We start from the raw sequence: 11,152 nt of genomic DNA on the forward strand, positions 1-11,152 counted from the left end.
AATTCCTTTTGGCATATTAATTCATACTTTCAACCCCCTACCTTTGCTTTAAATCCTACCTTTAAGTCAGAAAGGATAGAATAGTAACAAAATTGATCACCATTTTATCTTGAAAGTTAAGGAACTTAAAATGTAGATTTTTTTTCTTTATTACTAACATTTTCCTCTAATTAAACATAGAAAGTACTGAGAGTGTAAAGTAGAATCTGAAATCATTTGATATGTTATGAGTATGTTCCTTGATTAACCTTTCAACCCAATACACCCATGACAAATAATAAATAAATTCCTCAGAAATAAGCAAAATAAATATCAGTTTTGCTCAGATTTATAAAGAGTAATTTGGAGCATGTTTCTCTCCATCTCTTGGAATTTAAGAAGGCATTTCTGATGATTAGGTTTCTATAACTTAATACAACTTTGATACAGCATTATATCAAAGGCTTATCTGTTATATCTGATACTGAGATTAACACTAAATCCACCTTATGAGAGAAACCACAAACCAAAACATATATCCAGTTTATCATTCACTGGTAGGAGGATCTCACAACTACATAATCTGTAAAATAATGGCAAAGTCAATATTTAAAATCCAATTTACTTGGTCCCATTAAAAATATATAAAATGCATTGATATTGTCAAAAGAGTTATCAGAGGTAAAAATAAAGCTTTGTATGTGATTTATTTTAGTTTTTCATCAATATCAATGTCAAACAGTGTTCATAACATAACTGTAATTATTCCAATAGAAATAGGTACAGTGCTTCATGAATCACAGTGTAACAATTAAATCGTAAGGCATAGTGATCATTAAATTCTTTTTGTTACTAAGAAACATTTTTGTTCTTATCATATGATGATTTCAAATGTGCACAGGAGCAGTGCCACTGGCAGCTGCTTTGATATTTAAATCTCAGCGGAGAGACTGCTTTTATTGGACCTTCTCTAAAGGCTGGGTAGAATTTGCAAGTCCATCTCCTTTTGTTTGTGACAGCAGGTAGGATAGCTTGTGAGGGTCACACCTCTTCCTCAGGCTCTTTGTGCAAATTAACCATTGTTCTGAGATGTTTCTACTCTGGCTTAGAAACTCTACAATAAAAAGACAGGCTGACAGTTACTGCAGAAGAAGGCTGAAGATGATGCTCCAAGCATCCTGTCTCAACTCTTCTGTGAACAGGATACAACTAAAGCAACTAGATACAATGTTGTGCAAGGGGAGGAGCCAGAAGGCAGGAGATGGGTGGGAGGAGAAGGAGCTAGAGCAGAGCACAAGAGAAGCGCAAGGAAAGCAGAGCTGGAGGAGAGAGTTTGGAGGACGTGGAGCATGAACCAGACCTAAGATTTCACAAAAAACAAGTATAATGTGGGAAATCTAAATGTTAGGAAACAGAGGGCTGGAGACAGAGGAGGAGGCAGAGACTTGAGACTTGCTGCTTGCACTGCTTGCTGCAGCAGCCTGCCTTTTGCTGTGGCTGTCCAGTCTGGACCTTTAAAAAAGTTTCCTGTGTGCTGTGTGTTTATTTAAATAATATTAATCCTCACTCCCGACTCAAGAACTCAAGAACTGTTTGATTCCGGCACACATGACATGATTGTTTAAATCCATACATTCCCTCCCCTCAAATTCCCACATTCTCCATGACTTCACTTTGCTCTCCTAAAGAGTACGGTTTTTAAAAAACACCTACTGCGTATATTTAGTGCGGCCTATATGTATGTGGCTAACAGTCCTCTTCTGGAGCATGAAAAGCCTCCCAGTGCTTGAATCCCCGAAGAAAACTGACACCTCTCTTCCCCAGCAGCTATGAATCACCAACAGGTCATCAGCTACAGATGGGACTTTACCAGCCATTTCTCGCCAGTTCTGAAATTTTGGTAGGTTGATATTACTCAAGGATTATGCATGCAGCCACAGCTGATTTGAGTTGAAATGTGCAACACCTCTCTGGCTCTTACATTTTTTGTCCTCTTTGCACTATTATCTCTGTGCATTGAGGGAGACATGTTATATAGAAATAAAATGTTTAAATTCAGTAAAAATAACTTTATTAAAACTTTTTAATTTGCCTTGTTAACATGGCTTTATTTTTCAAATAAGCCAATATTTACCTTCAGTCTGCAAGAAAATGTATGTTAAAGTTACACTACTCCTGCAACACTTTAAAAAAATTTCACATAATAACTTTCTGTAGCTACACACACACACACACACACACACACACACACATTTTGGGATGGCTAAATCAAACAATGTTGTCACTACCTATAGTTTCAGAAAAATGATTATAAATAACAGTATCTTGGCAATTCCAAATTTCCTATTTTACTCATTCTGAAATTTAAGTTTATATCTTAAATACTAGTTATTTTCTCACTTCAGAGGCCTTATTGATTAGCTTTGTTGAGGAAATATCTCTGAGGCCAGGATGTAGGAGCCCTGCCAAACAGTGAATAATTAAAATATATTTTATCAAGAAAATTTTATTATTAACTATTGGAGGCTTAGATTATAATTAATGAGGCACACTTATTTTTAGATTCATTCTTACTTAGGAAAATCACCCAGTTTATTATATATGTAATATGTATAATATACATATATAATAAAACAAAATATTTACATAACCCCCTTATAGTTCTTATGGAAGAAAAAAGTTGTTACCAGCTTCTTGTATTTTCATTGCATTGATGAAATGCTTTATGGTTAGTTTTTATTTAATTTTTTAAATAAAATATAATTTAACGGCAACTAACATTTCCCATAATAATAAATAGTCAATATAATGCTTCCCAGGGGTTAATTAAATTGCAAACTGTCACTCCTAGTGTTAGCATATAGGCAGCCTGCTTCTAGGTTGACTACAAACCTAATGATGTCATCACACACTGACTCCAGGTGTGTGACAGACACATCTGGCAGAGGTGTTTTAGCTGAGCACAACATATAAAAGACTGACCCTTCATGGCACCCTCTCTGCCTCGGTTTCTCTCCCCTTCCCAGCTCTCTCTGGCTTTCTTTCTCAGGCCTCCCACCATGTTCCACATTCCCTTCTGTGCTTTCCCGCTGTCTCTGTCTATGTTTCTTTCTTTCTCTACCCTCATGGCCAACTCAACCCCTAACTCCTCTCCCTTTTCCTTCCCCAAACAAATCTCTTCTTCTTCTTTTTTTTTTTTTTTTCTATCTTGATTTTTTTTTTAATTTTTTGGGGGGGTTATTTATACTCTTAATTTTATTTTTCTTTTTAGTTACATTTTGTTAACTCTGTGTCCCAGCTGTATCCCGCTCCCTCATTCCCTCCCCAACCCCACACTCACTCTCTGGTCTCCTCCCTGCCCTTTTCCAAGTCCACTGATAGGGGAGGACCTCCTCCCCTTTCATTTGACCCTGTTTTATCAGGTATCTTCAGGGCTGGCTGCAAAGTCCTCCTCTGTGACCTAACAGGACTACTCCTCCCCCGGGGTGGGGGGGAGGTCAAAGAGCCAGCCCTTGAGATCCTGTTAGAAATAGTCCCTGTTCCCCTTACTTTGGAAAACTACTTGGTTACTGAGCTACCACGGGCCACATCCGAGCAGAAGTTCTAGGTTATATCCATAGATGGTCCTTGGTTGAGTGTCAGTCTCAGAAAAGACCCTGTGCCCGGATATATTTGGTCTTTGTAGAGTTCCTATTCTTTCCATATCATACTAACTCCCCTTCTTTCATATGATTCCCTGCACTCTGCCGAGGGTTTGGTTATGAGTCTTAGTGTCTGCTTTGAAACACTGCTAGGTAGAGTCTTTCAGATGCCTTTTGCAGTAGACTCCTGTCATACTTTCAATGCACATCCCATTTGTCTTTCTAAATGAGGATTGATCATCTTTGCCCGTGTCCACTTTATTGATTATCTTCTTTAGGTATGTAGATTTCATTATGTTTATCATATCTTGTAGGTCTATATAAGCGAGTATATACCACATTTGTCTTTCTCCTTCTGGGATACTTCACTCAGAATGATCTTTTCTAGATCCCACCATTTACCTGCAAATTTCATGATTTCCTCCTTTTTGATTGCTGAGTAGTATTCCATTGTGTAAAAATACCACAATTTCTGTATCCATTCCTCTGTTGATGGACATCTGGGTTGTTTCCAAGTTCTGGCTATTAAAGCTGCTACAAACATGGTTGAACAAATGTCCTTGTTGTGTACTTGAGCAAATCTCTTCTTATCAGATCTGTTGAGTGTGTGGCATTTTAAAATATATATCCTAACACCTAGCTTTCCTCATTGTCACCACTAACTAATTCTAATCAACCAAATAGTAGAGAACCTTTAATTAATCTGATACAGGGATATTGTTGTTAATACCATTGAAGATATTATTTTTTATTGAATCTTATTTTTTTTAAAAATAAGATAAAAGCACAAAAAAATAAAAGCGTGTCTTCATAGAAAAATGATGATAAACTCAGGCACTGGAACATGAGTCTAATTGTGAAGATCATGCCCTGGATCAAGATTATTGAATGAATTTTATATGCCAGATATGATGCTGTTGAGACTTACTAATATATTTTTTCTCAAAATTTTAAGTAAAATATAGTATCAATATTATTATAAGGGACACAGAGTTAATAAAATGTAATTGATAATAAAAAATTAAATTAAATTAAAAAAATAAAAATAAAATATTAGCCAATTAGTAAATTCAGAAAAAATATTATTATAAATAAGCTTGGAAGTTTTGTTTATTTGTTTGTTTGATTGGTTCATTGGTTTTTCTACAACAGGTCTCACTAGATAGCTATGACTGTATGGCGCTTCTTATGCATCCTAGGCTGGCCACAAATTCCCAGATCTTTACCAGGACCACTAAAGTCTGTCATTTTCTGGCATGAAATAGATTTAGAAAAGTGGACAGTAAACCACCAAGGTTCCACATTAGCATGTATTACAAATTATATGAATTTTGTTAATGAATGTTTAAATCATGAATAGATCCTGAGGGTCTCAAACATGAACCAAATGAAGAACTTATCCTAACTTCCATCCATAAATTATTAAGCTTGCTGAATTAATTCATGCAGACAAATATTTCAGTTTTACTCAAAATCTCCACTGAACACTTGCATGAACCTCAGCGTTCCATCTCATGTCTGAAAATTCTTGGGAAAATCCTTATTTTAACAAATCTACCTTCCTACTTTCTTGTAGTTTTGAAGACCAAACATCTAGCCACAAGGTACCTGTGGACCTGGGCTCTGATGTGGACTACAGGGGAGGGGGGATTATTATTATTATTATTATTTTGCTTTCTTTAGTGTCTGATAGAGGGGGACATTTTTTCTGTGTTTTGGCTGCTTCCACATCGTGCTGGATGGTGTTATGATACTTGACACAAGCTAAAGTCATCCAAGAGGAGGAAACCTCAATCTAAGAAAATACCTCTATGTAATCTGGCAGTAAACATTTTTTTATTAATTAGTAAAAGATGGTTGGGGGTGCAGTCCAATATGGATGGTACCATCCCTGGGCTGTTGGGTCTGGGTTTTACACGTATGCCATGAGGAGCAAGCCAGTAAGTATTGCTCTTTCATGGGATCCGAATCAGCTTCTATCTTGCCCTGCTTGAGTTCCTGCCCTGACTTCCTCAATGACTGTAATGTAGAAGCATAAGACAAATAAACTGCTCTACCTGAGTGGCTTTGGTCATGGTGTTTTATTACCGAAACTGTAACTGTAACTAAAAGAGCTTCTGTTTGCTTGTCTTGTGTGTGCTTATCTTATAATGAAGATCTATGTGTGTTCCTTTGGGATATACTGTAATGGAAGTTTTTGTGTCTTTGTAAACTCAGTTATGTTATATAAATATGCTCTTGTTTTAATATCAAATGTGAGATTTTAGTTGGGCTGTAGTTTGTCTACACCTGATAAATGTCTGGAGTGGAGAGGGGCTCTTGCCTGCTGGTATGGGCCTTCCACATGCAGCAAGGAGAGGGGCGTGGTCTAGGCCTCTGAGAGTATAAATGTGAAAGCAGAGATTAAGCATCTCATTCATGTTCCCTTTCACAGGGTTCTTCATGTTCAATTCTGAGGGTTCATTATAGTTCAGTAATTTGAGCTTTAGTTATTTCAGTTTCTCACTTCAGAATATGCAAAACACATCTGGACTATTTTACAGGCTCTTTTAAGAAAAAAAATACCACTTTTGAAAAGGAAGAACATTTTTCTCTCCTGTACCATATTCCTATCATAGTGAAACAAAAAAACACACACATTTTTATTTCCAATAATATAAATGAAGCTGGGGTACATTATGCTAAATAAAATCAGCCTTTTAGAGAAGGAGAAACCTCACACAAGCTCATCTGTGTATGGAATGTAAAAAGGTTACATTTAAACAGCCAGAGCATAGACATTATAGTCATTTGCAGTTTGCCTGGAGGAAAGGGAACATTGTGGTTTCAGTTCTGTAGAATAAATAACCTCTGCTGTATGTGATGTATGCGTATGTGTAGGTGCTCATGTGAGTTCATTTTTGCTCTGTTTTTAGGATATTCAAATGCGAGTGCCTGTTGACTCTGTGTTCCAGCTTATGAAGTATATAACTGGATTTTATCCCTTGCAAGGCATCCTAAAGAATGGCCAGAGTAGTTTGATTACAAGGAAAAAAAAATGGGAGTTCTATAGCTCTCCCTCATATATTTGCAAGTGTACTTTCTCAGTGACTATCCAGTAGCAACTCTGGGACAAAAGAGGTAAAATATAATGAAACACAGTCATCTCTTTTCAGCCATCCTGACATGTCCAGTTTTGATTCTGCACTTTTCATGGTCTTCCTATTTATGTTAAGTTTAGGGCTTTAAGCAATATGTATGGAGTACAGAGATTTCAAATGTCCAGTAGAACAACAATATGTATGGAGTACAGAGATTTCAAATGTCCAGTAGTCTTCATGTGGGTCACTTATCAAGTGGAGCAGGAGCTGTCTCTTCTTTAGATCATTTGCCCCTAGCTTGGCTGCCTTGTATGGCTTCAGTGGAAGAAGATGTGCTTAGTCCTTATGCCACTGGATGTGCAAGGTAAGGTGGTAAAGGGAAAAGCACCCCTTTTCCAAGGAAAAGGGGAGGGGAAACAACAACAATTATTTAGAAAACGAAGACTATAACTTAGTGAGTATCAAAATGTAGACTAATGTTTTAATTATACAATTTTTATTTTTAACCCAATGAACAGAATATTTACATGAGCAAATTGTACCTGCTTTAGCTACATTTGGTCTAATGAGTTTTAGCAAATTATTGAACTTTTCTTTCTTTTGTATATTCAGAAAATAGAACATTTTCTTCCATAAATTTATTTCTTGTACATTTTCAAAGGAAACATTCCTCCACGGAACACAATTAACTGTTGTTTTATAATCATGGGTCTAAAGACTTCTTTGTAGTTTCTCCTTTAAATTCTTATTTTTAATCTTTTATTTTCCCAACCTGAGACCCACCCCACAGGAGAGAGCCAACCCCTGACATTATTAATGATACCCTGCTATGCTTGCAAACAGGAGCCTAGCATAATAACTGTCTTCTGAAAGGTTCCACCCAGCAGCTGATCAAAAAATATGCTCTGACCCACAGCTAAACATTAAGTGGACTTCAGAGAGTCTTGTGGAAGTGTGACAAGAAGGATAGAATGACCTGGAGGGAACAACTCCACAAGAAGTTGAACAGAGTCAACTATGAAGGCTTATAGTGACAAGGCACAAACCAAAGAGCAGGCATGGACTGAACCTATGCCCCCAAAACATATGTAACTAAAAGACAGTTTGGTTTTCATGTGGGTCACTTATCAAGTGGAGCAGGAGCTGTCTCTTCTTTAGATCATTTGCCCCTAGCTTGGCTGCCTTGTATGGCTTCAGTGGAAGAAGATGTGCTTAGTCCTTATGCCACTGGATGTGCAAGGTAAGGTGGTAAAGGGAAAAGCACCCCTTTTCCAAGGAAAAGGGGAGGGGAAATAGGGAAAAGGGTGGGAGGGTAAGACTGGGAAGGGACGCATTCGGGATATAAAAGGAACAAATAAACATTTAAAAATCTGTAAAAAAAAAAAAAAGTAGTGTAGGCTTAGATTTACCTTATTTAGGGTTCTTAAGCACCTTTTCCTCCTTTCCAATGCCTTGCAACCTTAGGTAGTAGATTAGTAGGGGAAAAAAGGCTGTAGTTCTCTTTTATCTGCTTCCTGCTGATTAGGGTTGATGGGTCATTACAGGATTACCAGACACAGTTGTCAGGACACCGCAGTCCAGTCCAAAGACCAACACAAAACAGTGAAAGCATAACAACCCAGTTGGATTGCCTGGAGAAACTCTGGAACATTTCTTTCTGCAGAGCCAAGTATCAAAGCACAAATGTTGTATTTAGATCATTAATATTTGCTATTGATATGTCTTTTAGTAAATGCTGCTGTTAATCCTAAACAGCTGTATAACCAAAGCACCACACAGAGACTATGATTATTTAGTTAACCTAAAACACAATGCTGGGCAATAGTTACTCCATCCTAAACCTCCAAACCCTCATAGTTTCCTAACTTTAAGATTTCCCACATTATACTTGCTTTTGTGAAATCTTAGATCCAGTTCATTCTCCACATTGTTCCAAGACCTCTCCTCCTGCCTCTGCTCTCTCAGCTCTCTCCTGTCTTTCTCTCCTCCTTTCTGCCTCCCCCACCTCCCTGTCCTCTAGCTCCTCCCTCTCTTCCTGTTTCCTTTCTATTGCTCAACATTGTGGCTGGTTGTTTTATTTTGGCATGTTTACACAAAGCTGAGACAAGTGATGCTTAGAATAAGTATGACAAAGCAATGTACAGATTGAAACCAGGGAGTGAGGGAGAGAAATCGCATTTGAATGAACAAGGGTTAAGGTGTGTACATTCCAAAGGAACATTATACCAATACATGAAGATCAGCACAGCAATGTTGATTCAAAAAGTGTTGTCTCACGTGTGTGGGCCTCTATATATGTCCTGTCCTCAAAGTCCACCCAGAGTGTTCTCAGCTGGCAAAAGTCAAGCCCCTCACATGTGGGGCTGCCTTGCCTGGTCTTACTGGAAGAGGATGCATTCAGTCCTGATGAGACTTGAAATGCTGCAGTGGGTTTAGGGGTGGGGAAAAAGCTCCACTTCTCTGAGGAACAGGGAGGAGAGAAGAAAAGGGTGACAGAGGGAAGGTGGTACCAGGAGGAGAGAAGGGAGGTAAAGTGACTAAATAAAAATTAAATTAAAATGAAATTTTAAAAGATATTGAAAAAATTAAAGTCTTTAAGTACTACTCTTTGACAATGGTTTGGATTATGGAATTTGTGTCCATATGCTCAGAAGGTAAGTACTTTAGCTATTTTCACAGCCCCCCTTAATATTCCTATATTTCTCCTTCCTGGAGCATCAAAGATGATAAGCTTACATCATGCCTGTGTTTTCACAGTTCGTAGATGGAACCTATAGTTCCATCATCTAGTTCTATATGTCTAATGTTGTTTTTAATAGGTTTTTTTGTTAGTGTAGTACTATATAACTTTCTTCACTTCTTTTCCACAGAGCTACCATTTCTCAACCCACCCATGTCCTTCCTATCTCAAGATGCCAGCCTCTTTTTCTTTTTGCTTTTATTATATATGTATAAGTATACATAAATATACAAATACAGTTGACCAAATCAAAGTTTGTTGCATATATATATATATATATATATATATATATATGGTTTCAGGGTTGGTACTGGGCCATTTTGTATTAGATAAACAAACAATTAAGGTGCTCATCACTGTGAATGTTTTTAGTCTTTCGGTATATGCATTTGTTTCCTGTAGTTCTGTGTCCAGGAGTGGAACTCCATGAGATTCATCCAACGATGTTCTCATCCTGTTTCACAGCAGCCTTCCTGATATTCTGGATCTTGCAATAGAGAGAAGCTTCTTTGTTGAAGGGTGTTAGCTGCACTTACCCAGCAAATGTGTTTCAGGAATTAGGAGGATTGCAGGCTGCCATACTTTGTTTTCAACAAGGTAGCTATCTGTAAATAAAATATAAATAAAGCCCCTCATTATCCAGCTTTTTGGCTGCAATGAATTTAGCTGTTTTGCCCTTTCCCATTTCAAGCCCTTTCTCTCCTAAGTGATCTTTTTTTTTTTCTTTTTGCTTTGCTAGTCAGTGACCTGTGTTTCTTTCTGCTGTTTCTTTATTGATTACAGAAAATTTATCTACAGACCCAAAGAAGCTAAACAACAAGGAGGACCCTAGGGAGTATGTTTAAATCTCACTCAGAATGGCAAACAAGATAGACACCAGGAATGATAGAAGAGAAAGAACAGAATCGGAACTTACTATAGAGATTCCTCTGAAAGGCTCCACTGTACAGGAGATTGAAGCAGATGCTGAGACTCACAGCCAAACTTTGGATCAGCACAGGAAGTCTTATGGAAGAGGTAAATGGGGATAGAAGGACATGAAGGAGACAGGAGCCCCACAAAGAGACCAACAAAGCTAAAAATTCTGACCCCTGGTGGTCCTGCAGATACTGATGCACTAACGGAAGACCATGCATGAAGAGGACCTAGATCCCCTACTCAGATGCAGCCGGTTGACAGTTCAGTCTCCACGTGGGTACCCGAGTAAGGGGAGCAGGTGCTGCCTCTGTCATGAACTTGGTTGCCTGCTCTTTGATCACCTGCCACTTGCGATGTGGCCTTGCCAGACCACTGAGGAAGAGTATCCAGGCAGTCCTTATGAGACTTGATAAGCTAGTAGCAGATAGCAGGGGAGAGGAACACCCTCTTTCAGTTGACTAGGGGAAGGGGATGAGGGAAGAGGTGGGACTTCGAGGAGATGAGGGAGGAGTCTACAATTGGGATATAAAATAAATAAGTTGTAAATAAATAAAAACTAAATAAAGAAAGAAAAAGAAATTATTTTCCTACAATATGATAAACATCAATTGTTCTCCTTGAAAAGCTGTTATCCCTTCTTTTTTAATATGATCTTTTTATTATCAAAACACACAGGTTGGTAAAGAAGAAAATTTGAGCTGATGTTAAATGTGCATTCTATTTTAAGAGCATATTAAAATTTACAATTCATTCCCAGACCCAGGGAATGTGACCAGAGGCAGAGCCAGAGTCTA

The 11,152-nt window shown here is 37.8% G+C and overlaps 1 long non-coding RNA gene across 2 annotated transcripts in view; it reads left to right on the forward strand.

Annotated features, from left to right (window-relative positions):
* Window positions 1-10,876, forward strand: part of LOC132652205 (uncharacterized) — a 32,977-nt gene extending 22,101 nt beyond the window's left edge. Inside the window, exons 2-4 of one of the 2 annotated variants that reach the window (XR_009589686.1) lie at window positions 6,536-6,740; window positions 7,617-7,940; window positions 10,224-10,876. This is a non-coding gene — a long non-coding RNA (uncharacterized LOC132652205). The remainder of the gene's footprint in view (window positions 1-6,535; window positions 6,741-7,616; window positions 7,941-10,223) is intronic. The other variant, XR_009589688.1, reaches the window with a different exon arrangement.
* Window positions 10,877-11,152: the final 276 nt, after the last annotated feature.

The sequence above is a fragment of the Meriones unguiculatus genome, chromosome 1 (assembly GCF_030254825.1).
Source record: "Meriones unguiculatus strain TT.TT164.6M chromosome 1, Bangor_MerUng_6.1, whole genome shotgun sequence".
Classification (NCBI taxonomy): Eukaryota; Metazoa; Chordata; class Mammalia; order Rodentia; family Muridae; genus Meriones; species Meriones unguiculatus.